This window comes from Tupaia chinensis, unplaced genomic scaffold (genome assembly GCF_000334495.1).
Source record: "Tupaia chinensis unplaced genomic scaffold, TupChi_1.0 Scaffold000037_11, whole genome shotgun sequence".
Taxonomy (NCBI): Eukaryota; Metazoa; Chordata; class Mammalia; order Scandentia; family Tupaiidae; genus Tupaia; species Tupaia belangeri.
Genome location: NW_006159469.1, coordinates 231108 through 244227, shown reverse-complemented (window position 1 = coordinate 244227; position 13120 = coordinate 231108). Strand labels below are relative to the sequence as shown.

At 36.5% G+C, this 13120-nt stretch overlaps 1 pseudogene; it reads right to left on the bottom strand.

Annotated features, from left to right (window-relative positions):
* Window positions 1-11528: 11528 nt before the first annotated feature.
* On the bottom strand, window positions 11529-12692 carry LOC102503141 (hsc70-interacting protein pseudogene; annotated as a pseudogene).
* Between the last annotated feature and the right edge of the window lie 428 nt (window positions 12693-13120).

Genomic DNA, 13120 nt, shown 5'->3' with positions numbered 1-13120 from the left:
TGGCGTGGCCATCCCCCCTGGGGAGTGATTTCTCACTTTCTATCTCTCTGTATCTCTCTGTCTGTCTGGCGAGCGCATGCGCCCTATAGCAAAAACCTCTCCCCCCAAAAAATAAAAATAAAAAAGAGAGTACAAACGACTTCATAGGCCCATATAGACTAATGGGTGAAGCCAATTGTAATGATTTAGGAAGAGGAGTGCCATAATCAAATTTGATTATTTAAAAGATCATTCTGATGACCATGAGAAAAAAGGATTGGTAAGGCAAAGAAAGGCAGGGAGGAGACTGGATAGGAAATCCTTGTGAAGTCTGGATAATCAATCATGTTAACTTAGACCACAGTGGTAGTAGTGATAGAAATGGAACTTGAGGGGCTCTATCTTAATAATTTATGGGCCTGTTGCTGAATTGTTTATGAAAGGATAGGAAAGAAAAACGAGAGTGATAAAGGATATTCCCAAGAGTGATTTCCCGTTAAACTCTTCTATTAAAACGTTTCTATAGACTATAAACAAAAAACATGATTAAGATCTAAAGGTTAAAAATTTTTAAAAAATAGGCAGAACTAGCTAAACAAATTTAAAGCTGAGGGTAAGAGATCTTCCCATTAGAGATGTAAAGTTAAAGGTTTAAAAACCATTAAATATAATACAAATAGGTGATTTATAGCAATAAAGGCTATGTAGCAATTATCAGGGCAGCAACATTTCCAAAGCAGATTTTGCCGTAAGTCTTAGTCTAGCTTGTAGTTTAGGATAGTGACTACTTTAAGTCATGTATGTATACATATATACATACATAATTCTGTTCACTGAAAATATAAAACACACCGTGTTCTCAAGTGCAAGTGGACCGTTCATGAGCATTATTATTGAAACACAAAAACGCCTACTAAATTCCAAAATAGATAGTATGTGAACAACATTCTCTGATTTTAATGTAGTAAAACAGAAATTTATAATGAAAAATTACATAAAATTATGCAAACAATTTCCTCCATTGAGAAATTTAATGTTTCTATCAAAAAACTCTAGGAAGAAACTACAAAGTATAATTGTAAAAGTTTTTATAAATTAGTTAATACCAACTACAGAGCAGAATCTATGAGCTATAGTTAAAACAGCATTCAATGGGAAATTCATAACTCCATGTTCATTACATAAATGTAATAAATAAATATAAATAATAAATACATGTGAATAATATTATATATGATGCATATAAATATCATTAAATATTGACTCAAAAATTTAGAAAAAATAAAATATACTGAGAGGAAAATAGTAAATTAATAAAGATAAAGCAAAAAAAAAGTATAAAACAGAAAACATTAGAATTCACCAAAGCTCTTTGTTTGAAGAAAGGAAAAAGACAGACAAACTCAAGGATGTTCCTGGCTAAACACTGTCGTGATCTGGAAAGATTTAAACAATAAATTTTTTTTAAAAATATAGGCTTGATTTCTAATGGTTCAAATTTAGTGGTGGTATAGGGTAGGGTATGGTTATTGTAGTATGTGAGGGAACTTCAATTTGTGGAAAATGTAAGGTAAGAGTTTATTCAGGTATACAAATGTTGAAATCCATGCATTTTTTAAAAAAAAATGTACTTTCCCAAGAACATTTTGAAGACCCCTCATTTATATGTCCTAGGTGATTTATATATATATCTGTTTGGGGAGTCACTTAAATAACATTAAAAAGTAGCAAACATGCAAATACACAAAGTAAGAAATGCTAGTAAAAAGATAAAGAAAATCTGCATTGGCAATAAATTTTAAAATACCTAGAAGTGGCTTTAGAAAGAATGGGTTGAGATGATGTACTCTCCTTTGGACTTTCTTCACACTGTTGATATCTATTTATGGCATTTACCATGTAGTATCTTATAATTTTAGTTTGCTTGCTACCCAGCTTCCCCTCCCAATCATGCACCATAGACATGGCAAGGGAATGGTTATGGCTTTTTTAATGTTTCTGAAAAAAATAGAGGGGGAGCTTCTCAATGCATTTTTTGAAGCTTTTATAAACTTTATTTTAATAATAAGGGGTAGTGTGTTCATGCACACACACAAATCAGCCTAGAACATAGATTTCAAAATTTTATATACGTGAATTGCCTGTTAATTTATAGAAGTAAATCATGATCAAGAAGGTTTTATTCCAGGAATCCAAGGATGGTTCAACAGTGGGAAATTTATCCAAAAAAATCACTTTTATAGACTAATAAGAAATGATTATATTATTGGCCCAAAGTTTAAAGCAAAGTCATATGATAAAAGACAATAACTATAATTTTAAAGCTGTCAGAAATACAAGAGAAATAGTACTTTCTTAAAGTTGTTTCACACCTCCATTTTTCTCATGTGTATTTCTTTTACTTAGAATGCTTGCCCTCCTTTATACATCTCAGACTTCAAGTTGAGCAGATTAATATTATCTCAGACTTCAAGATTCAATTTAAGCTTTGCTTTTGCTAGAAATCCTTTTTGCTCAGTTAATGTGCTGCTGCTCCCCCCTTTTTTTAAATCACACCTCTATAATCACTAATTAATTTACCTTCTGCCCTTTGCTGTGAAGACTTTTTGACTTTCTCTCAATTCCTATGTAGGCATTCATTTTTTAGAAAACAAACCTAAGAGAGACAGTGAAGTCAGGTGATGTGGGTTCAGATCCCAACCATACCACTTCCTAGTTTTGTGACCTACTCAACTCAGTTGTTGACACATGCATGACGCATTTCTCTGCCTTTCAACTTTTCATGTTCCGCACCTTGAATGCCATTGAGTGACATGTACGTTTCCTATGAGCCTACAAACAACGGTGTATTTAATTCTTATTGTACTTACACATTATATACTGTTATATGAGGGTTTTTTTTGGTTTTATTTTTGTTTTTGTTTTGTTTTTTGTTTTTTATTTTTTTATTATTATTATTTTAGTTTCTTCAGTACAGGGATTGTGTTTTATTTCTTTCTCTGTACCAGATTCTAACCATAAGCATACAATAGGTGCCTAATGTGTGCTTTTTAGAGAACTATTGTTAACATTTCTTTTAAAATAAAATATGGCATAGCTGATTAAGGACTTAATGTGACAGATTCTTACATCCAAGTTAAATACTCATTGGCAATAAATTTTAAAATACCTAGAAGTGGCTTTAGAAAGAATGGGTTGAGACGATGTACTCTCCTTTGGACTTTCTTCACACTTTTGATATCTATTTATGGCATTTACCATGTAGTATCTTATAATTTTAGTTTGCTTGCTACCCAACTTCCCCTCCCAATCATGCACCATAGACATGGCAAGGGAATGGTTATGGCTTCAATATTTTTCTTATGTGTAATAGATATCCCATAGATGCTTGATGAATTAATAAATGAGATTAGGTTGGCAGGAATGAGGTGAAGACCTTTAAGAACCTTTGACATATCCTGGCGCCATAATTTCAAAAAGAGAAACATATGTACAAACACTGGATACCTATTAAATTTCAAATATTTATGCAATACTTGGTTAAGAAGTGTTCTTATTAAGATTAAGATTTCTTAAAATCAACATTTCACTACAAGGTAAGTGGGATGATTGTTTATTGGATGGAAAAGACAGGGAAATTGATGGATGCAGGTAGGGAGGACTTTGGGCAGAAGGACTTGTAGTTCTACTTTTATAATATTCTGCTAAAAATACACATATAGAAAATGCAGCTGTTAGAAGGGACATCATGATAATTATAGAACTCAGCATTAAAAGCTCTAATTGCTTAATTACCATTTCTTTTAGAAACAGAGAAGTAGCTCATAGATAACAGTCTGTGAAATTCAACCAATGTTAGTCATCACCCTACTTAACCTTCAGACCATCGTCATCATGAGTCATGATGTGAATACTTGTACATCACACATACACACATATACACTCCATTTTGTTTTTTTTTTTAAATACTGAGCACAATAGATACATTTAAAAGACTAAATGACGCAGTGATTGCAAGTCATGATAAAGGCCAAAAGAGATCATCTTCCTGGTTGCCCTAATGACATTGCCTCACTTTTAAATAAATGTTTAATGGTTATAATAATATCAAGTTATAGTTAATTTTTCAAAAAAACAATGCTTGATACAAAAATATATTTTATATGTTTAACACAAAATAAATGATTGTTTTTATCTTAATAGTCTCTTTCCAAAAAAAGACAAGGAACAGTAAATCCATGCTTTCTGGAAGATGTAATGTTAAACGAAAGAATTGTAATATAAACAGAACAAATCTGTATATTTAACATGTAGCCGGAGAGATTATATATGTTGTACATAATAAATGAAAATCCCAAAGCACCTATGAAGGACTATATTAAAACAAGGAATATAAAGATAAAGAAACTGTAATAAGGCAAACTCTGATTTTCTTTCCATGTAACCTCTTCTCATAACCATTAATCTTTCACTTTCAGGAACACATTATGTTTCTGATGGCATCATACACTCTATAAAAACCTATCATGATCCGTACTATGGAAACATTCTAAACTCTTTTACACAGTGTCTGTGACTCTTCAGAGACTTGTACTAACTCACTTCTCCAGTCCCCTGCCCTATCAGCTTCCTTCTCCATACCATGGTCTAGCGCTTCCTCACACTTCTCTGACTATTCTATTTGCTTGCTCTCTGTGAATTGTAGCCTAGACAGATTTTCTTCAGCGTGGGATATAGTGTGTGTGTGTGTGTGTGTGTGTGTGTGTTTCCCTGAAGAATTTCTATTCACTCTTCAAGGCTTAATATAAAATTTATTTTTCTATTAAGACTTTTCTTGGTCCTAGTAAATTCCTATGTAACCATTATTATTATTATTATTATTTAATGATAATAAGAGAGACAGTGGAGTCAGACGATATAGCACAATTCCCAGTACTACCACTTTCTAATTGTGTGACTGTGGGAAACTTAATGCTCTAAGCCTCTGGCCTCTCATCATTAAAGTGAAGATAATGATAACACCTATTTTATAGAGATGTTTTATGATTGATAGAACATGCATACAAAACATTAGCATATATAGTCAATAATATTAATCTTATTTTGATGACAATACAAAGATAATTTCTCCTTGCAAGATTTAGCAGAGAAGAATATATTCAGATGAAGTGAAAGAGGAAGTGATACTGTCTTATGCAAGTGTATGTGATTAAAAACGTCAGCAAATTAGAACTATTATTAATTAATTTAGCAAACATTTTGAAGACAATATATGTTGGGTACTGTGCTTGATACTGGGAACATACAGATGCATATTACGTAGCTGCTGCCATTGAGGTTAAAAGTAAAGGGAGGGAGAGAGAAATTTTGTGAGTGTGTGTATACATAATGATATGTGATGGGCACAGTAATAAAGATATACATGGATATTCCTAGGACCAGAAGATGGGCACCTAACGCAAGTCAGGTCACAATGTAGGGAAGACTTTTTAAAAGAGCAGGCGATTTAACAATATCTTAAAGGATAGCCAAACATTAACTCACTAAAATGAAGAACATGCACCTGAGATGGGATCAAGAGAATATCAGACAGGAGGGTTCAAAAGAGCACTGAAAGAGGAAGGTGGACAAAGGCATGGAAGTGAAGCTAAAGAGGTACTTTAAGGCCAAATCATGAAAGACCTTGTAGATTTAAATGTGGGACTTTTTGCTTATCTTAGAGGGACGTCTTCATGCTTTAGGCAGGTGGCACTGGAAGCTTCAGAGAAAAGATAAAACTGGAAGTAGGGAAATGAACTGGGAGGTGGTTGTTACCATGTAACAAGAGGTAAGGATCTGAAACATGGCATAGTAATCAAACCTTTTGAAGATTAGGGGATGGATAGAAACTCTTATGTGAAGTAAAGTTCAACTATTTATTGAACCTTGAGTATAAAAGACACACAAAAACACTTGTCGATGACTTTTCAGGCTTCTAGTTTGAAGTATAGGACAAGTGATAGTGGCACTGAAATAGGAAAATACAAAAGCAGATTTAGTTTTGGATAACTTGAATTTGGTGTTCTTATGGAACAGTCAAGATGCATTTAAACATGTGAGTCTTGGATTCTGGGGCATTCTTTGAGTTATAAAATTAGCTTTTGAGGCCATCTTCATATCAGTACTAATCCAAACCATAAAAAATTACATGAGATCACTCAAGGAAATAGGAAGGGTACATACAGCTCTACAAGCTATGAGCCCATGTATTAAATTTGTGGAGCACCAAAATTTAAGAATGAGAAAAATAAGAGAAACTCACAGAGAAGACAGGAAAATAGAAAAATAATAATTAGAGAGGTCTAGGGTGACCAGGACAACCACAAAGAAGAGAAGGTTTTAAAAAGGTCAAAAAAGTCAACACTATGAAAAATACTATAAAGGTCAAGTAATAAGAGAACTAATGCTCCTGAGCGCCAATCCAAGTCCCCTATACAGTCCCTTTCCATTCTGACAAGATGAAAGACACTATCATGAATCAAGAAAAACTCGCCAAACTGCAGGCCCAAGTGTGCAATGGTAGGAAAGGAACTACTCGTAGAAAGAAGAAGGTGGTTCACTGAACAGCTACAGCAGATGATAAAATTTCAGTTCTCCTTAAAGAAGTTAGGGGTAAAAAAATATCTCTGATATTAAAGAGATATGTTTACAAACCAGGGAACAGCAATCTACTTTAACAATCCTAAACTTCAAGCATCTCTGGCAGTGAATACTTTCACCATTACAGGCCATGCTGAGACAAAGCAGCTGACAGAAATGTTACCTAGTAACTGAGAAAATTGCCCCAAAAATGAGAATAATTATATGAGAAATACTAGATACCATCAAATGTCCAAACATCTGGATAACTGGTGTACCAGAAAATGAAGAGACTCATAAGGGCATTGAAAGTCTATTCCATAAAATCCTGGACGAAAACTTTCCAAACCCAGAGAGGCATTCAAAGATCCAGACCTAAGAAATACAAAGGGCCCCAAATGGAATCAACCCAAGAGGGTCTTCTCCAAGACACATTATAGCCAGATTGACCAAAACCATAGACAAAGATAAGATACTAGGATTGCCAACAGAGAAACGTCAAATTACCCACAAAGGATATCCCATCAGGCTAACAGCAGACCTCTCATCAGAAACAATGCAAACGAGGAAAGAATGGGGAAATATAGTCAAAGTGTCAAGGGAAAAGCAATTTGAACCAAGAATACTGAATACCCAGCAAGGTTATCTTTCACATGGGAAGAAAAGACAGTAACATTCTCAGATATACAAAACCTGAAAGAATTTACCAACACCAGACCAGATCTTCAAGAAGTTCTGCAGGGAGTGCTATACCAGGAAAATTAAATACAGGAACAAAGAAATGAGAGTTCAAAAAACTAAGAAAACGGTCAACTTAATCACAGGGACAAGTCTGGAGTTGATTAAATCCCAGAATTAATCGGGTAGCTCAAACAACAGAAGAGAGACTGAACTGGTGAAAGAGAATTTTATGACTTTTGACTAAACCATTGCTGATTTTCTTCTAGGTTTTGTTTTCTGGTTTTAAGGATTTTGTCCTGTCTTGAGCTACCAATAGGTTCATGTACTTACTATTCGATCAGAATCCTAGCCTGTTTCCTAGCTTTAAAGTTTAAGCAAAGATCCTTAGCATTTTTTTTTATTTGTTAAAGCTAAAACTGCTTTTCTGGAAATTAAAAAATATACTTGGGACCAGCAGTTAGCGTAATGGCTATGTCACTGGACTCCCATGTAGTTGACCACAGTTTGAGTCCCGGACTCAGTGGCTTAAATTCACATCCGGTGCATGTGTGTGCATGCCCAGGATCCCAAGAGAAGAATGGAGGAGAAGGGATTGTGGGTGGCCATCCCCCCGGGGGGTAGTTTCTCACTTTCTGTCTCTTTGTCTCTCTGGCAAGCACATGAACCCTATAGCAAAAACCTCAAAAAATATATATATATACTTAAAAATACCTATTTAATGACTGAAGTAAGCTATATAGCATCAACCAGGTGCTCCCTTATAGTATATTCATTCTACTCAGAGTTTCACACCTAAAGTCATCATGTATTCACAGATATGTATATACCAGCTGAACCTGCTATTGAAAGTAGTTAGATTATTTATGTATTTATTTTTTTGGAGAGGTTTTTGCTGTAGGGTGTGTGCGCTCGCCAGAAAGACAGAGAGAGACAGAGAGATAGAAAGCGAGAAATCACCCCCCCAGGGGGGATGGCAACACTGCAATCCCTTCTCCTCCATTCTCCCCTCGGGATCTTGGTCACGCACGCACACGTGCCCAGTGTGAGTTTGACCCACCGGGTCTGGGATTCGAACCACGGTTGGCTACATGGGAGTCCAGCGACAGAGCCATTACACTAACTGCTGGTCCCAAAAGTAGTTAGATTATTTAAGAAATTTTGTGAATCAATAGAATGTTGGGAAAGAAAAGGAATGGAAAATAGCTGTAGACATCTGAGATAGTGTGGGAGGAGTGTGAGAAATGGCAGAGGGTAAACAGTAAGGGTTTTATACGCACACACACACACACACACACACACACACACACACATATGGAAAGAATAAAAGAAAAGAAATGATACCCAGCATCTTAAACCAGCTTGGGGCGGACGTCTGACTAGTTTAAAGGAGACTGACTGACTGAAGCTCTGTCCAAAGAATCTGTGGATAGAAACGCACCACTTGCCACTGGAGAAGAGGAGGAGGATGGAGTTTTAGATCTCAATGAGAATTTTGATGAGGCTTCCAAGACTAACAAACTGAATTGAGTCAACTTTTTTTCTTTTTTTCTTTTTTTCTATTGGGCGCATGCGCTCGCCAGACAGACAGAAAGCAAGAAATCACCCCCCCCAGAGGGGATGGCTATGCCGCAATCCCTTCTCCTCCATTCTCCTCTTGGGATCCTGGGCATGCATGCACACGTGCCCGGTGTGAGTTTTAAGCCACCGGGTCCGGGACGCGAACCGCAGTTGACTACGTGGGAGTCCAGCAACATAGCCATTACGCTAACTGCTGGTCCCCTTGAGTCAACTTCTGAAAGGGATAAAACTTGACGAAGTTACTAGGAGATGCTATTTTATATTATGATTGCTTTTAAAAATTGTTTTGTTTATGAATCCAATAAAATCTAGATTTCCTGTGTTTTTAAGCCTAAGCCCCTTGGACACTGCAGCTCTTTTCAGTTTTCGCTTATATGCAGTTCACTCTTTGCAGCTAATTAAGCTGAAGAAGCCTGGGAATAAAGTTTGGAACAAAGGTTAATAAAGTTCTTGGCCTAGTTTTAAAAGAAAAAAAGACTAACACATATTCAACAAGATATACAATTGAATTAGGGGAAAAAATAGGCAAGATATTTGTGGAACAGACAAATGGTTTATTACCTGTTGAAGATAACATGCATAAATAGTATATATAAATAAAATATAGATAAAGCATTATTGAGTGCGCCAAACTCTTTAGCTTTTTAACAAACCATTTGGCATGTTTCTGCTATATATAAATAATACCATTCCTCTTAAAAGTCTTTGTCCTATATTAATTGAAATAATACCTACGTGGCCAAAATATCATTGAACACTAGCCCCGTCCTCTTTCATCACTGCCGAAGATGGTGTCTCCAAATGTTCAGAGCTTCTGATTATTAAGGGTAATTATGTATCATTATATGACGCAGTAGAAATAGTGGAATACAGAATGCTTAACCTTTACTTCTTTATTGTTTTCGTCAAATTTGAGAAAAAGAAACAAGCTGGAAAAAACTGATAACATCCCAAGAAACTTGTATAAGAACTTAGAAGCTGAGTGTCTGGGGTCTTTTATTTTGTAGGCTGACTTTTCTCTTAAGCTACTCAACAGGGTTGCTAGTTGCTCCTGGTGACAAGTGAAAGGGTGACAATTTTTCATCATCTCGAAAAGAAACAATTTAGAGTCAGTTGGACATTTTTAAAAGGATGCTTTATATTGTTAATTCTATCTTCTGTAAACACTTCTATAAGAACACTGATGTTTTAGAATGTCATATCCTTTCTTACCCTCTGAATGTGACTTGCCTGATAAAGTGCTATATTTATCAGGAAAAGATATTTTGTGAAATGAGGTTGTGCCAGAGTGTACTTCCATTGCTAGATTGACATAATCACCAAGGTATTAATTCAGGATTGCTTGGAAAGTTATAGTACTTTTGAATCTCAATGACTACAGAGATTCCAAAGCAAATATTTGTATCTAGGTTACTTTTGCTGGTCCATCATACCTGGGCTGGGTACTTATGCAACCAGCTGGTTTTCTTACTATGGGCTTCAGCTCTTATGCTGTTTTAGCAGAATGATGAAGGGCAGTTATTTTAGAACCAGATTGGTCAGAATTGTGGTTCTGACATTTATTCTGTGTGATCTTAGGCAAATTCTTCAGCATCTCTTCATCTATGAAAATACACAGAATTACAGGATTTTTGGAAAGGACTAAATAAGAATAGTGCTTAACACATATCGAGTGTTCAATGTTTGTTAACCTCATACATTTTTTTCCTTCATATTATCCAATAATATGATCTGATCAATATTTTTTATAGACCATAGATTATTTATTTATTTATTTATTTATTTATTTTGGAAATAATATGAAACATTCATTTGATATATTGGACAAAAAGAAAGCTAAGAGTAATTCTGCTGTACTGCAGCATTACATAAATTCCTTCTTTGCCACAGTGTAAGCCTGAAGGCAGCCTGTACAAGGTCCATGTTACACAACACACAGATGGTTGCTGCCCTGCCAAGTACTACCAGTCCCCAACCAGGACCTATTGAAATACTGATGGTCCCTATAGTTTCACTGAAATAAATCTTTTTTTAAAAAATAAAGCATTTAAAGGTACTGCAGCATTACATAAATTCCTTCTTTGCCACAGTGTAAGCCTGAAGGCAGCCTGTACAAGGTCCATGTTACACAACACACAGATGGTTGCTGCCCTGCCAAGTACTACCAGTCCCCAACCAGGACCTATTGAAATACTGATGGTCCCTATAGTTTCACTGAAATAAATCTTTTTTTAAAAAATAAAGCATTTAAAGAGATAAATCAAAATGCCTCAGTAACCATATATTCAACTCAAATTTTACCTATTTATGAGTTACATTTGCCTCCTACTAATAAACCTTTATTTAGCTCAAACTAGAGTAATAAATCTTCCATATTTAAGTATCTTCCTTGCCCAATAATTCAGAGAAAAGCCCCAAAATGATTAGTAAAGAAAAAATGTAGGAATTAACACACGTTTTTAATTTGTTTTAAATGTTTTTAAGGTTTAAAAAGTGTTTAAAGTTTGTAATTCCTACTGGGAAAACATTATCTGAATGAATACCCTAATGGCCAACCCCTGTAAAATGCTTCAGCTGCATTTAGGGCAGAGGGGTAGGGATTATCTTCAAAGCACCCCAGCTTTCTTGATGAGAAGGTCAGAGGTACACTGACTGGTATTATTGCAACATCCATTAGGTGACCTAGGTTGCTTATCCTTCAGCAAGGACTTTACTTTGTCAGAAGGACATTATGCTTGACCACCAAACTTGGCTGACAATTTACTGATGAGATTCATAACCTTTGGGTTGCTCTGATATTTTGACGTATTTGCTGGGTTCTGGGCCACATACTGGAAGGCCACCATAACTTCAGGATCCTGCATGGCTGCAAGAACCTCTGGATCACTAAAAATTTCATTGAGCCCAGGCATGCCTGCCATTCCAGGCATACCCCTTCCCATTCCAGGCATTCCTCCAGGAAAATTGCCAGGCATTCCCCCAGGAAAGCCACTTGGAAAAGAGCCATACTGAGCTCCTGATTGTGGTCTGGCTTACTCCTCCCTCTGGGCTCTCATGCTCTTCTCTGGTCTTCTTACATCTTTCTATTCTTTCTTTGATCTCTCACTCTTCACATTTTCACTCATACTTTCTCCAATGTTCTGCAATTTTCTGGGCCCTTGGTTGAACTTCTTTGAACAAGGCACTAGCCTCTTCATCATAATCCAGTTTACAAGCAAGGACAAGATCATGTGCTGCTTCTTCCCAATGGCCCAGAAGTCTGTGAGCTTCTCCTCGCCACTTGTAAGGTTGAGCCAAATCAGGATTTATTCCAATGGCACTTTACAGTCTTGAATGGCAGCATTTGGCTTCTGTAATTTGATGAAGACACTGGCTCTGTTGGTATACAAAATAGCCAAGCGTGGGTTCAGCTTGATGGCCTCTGTAAATAAGTCAGTGACTTTCTCTAATTCACCATCATTTAGGGCTTCAATGGTGGCTACTTTCTTATCGTTTGCCTGATCCATCATCTCCTCAGTTATCTCTACGTTTTCATCTCCCATTTCTTGAAGGCCATCAGTGCCTGGTTCAATCACACCTTCATTGTCAATTTCTAGTTCACTTTCCTCACTTGATAGTTCCTCTGTCTTTGTGTTTTCCTCCGCCTTCTTACTACCTGTTTTTTCTTCCTTGATATGCTCTTCAGATTTAGCTTTCTGGGTAGATGGTGGTACTTTACCCCTCATGCTCCCCACCCACTCTCTTGGGAATCACATCTCCTTGGTGTGCAGAATGCTTGAATCGTGCTTACACATTTTCACGAAGGCCCAGAGCTCGCTCACTTTGTGGGGGTCCATGGCTGGGAAGTGGTGGCTGAGGATGCTGGAGACCAACACCAGGCCCGGGTGCTGGCTCGGCATGATCGCTTGTTTTCAGGAATCTTTTGTTCAAGAAGAGGGCTTGAATTTACCAATGGCTGGATTTCCCTGCGGGATATAGGTCTAATTGTGAAATGGCTTTGGAGTTAAATGTTCAGTTATCCTCGAAGAATGAGGCAGGATTTGCATTTGAAATGCATCGTGCTGACTGTGATTGTGACTGCTTGGAGGGGTTGATTTTAAAACTTCTCAGCTCTTAGTACAGTCTCCTGTAATTTTCCATCCCTGCCATTCTCAACCTCCCACCCCCACCTGGGCCTGGGAGAAACTGTATGTGGCAACCCCTGACTTGCTGGCCGCTTAAAGAGAATACTTGATTCAGAAAGAGGAAAAAGAAAGCCAGACCA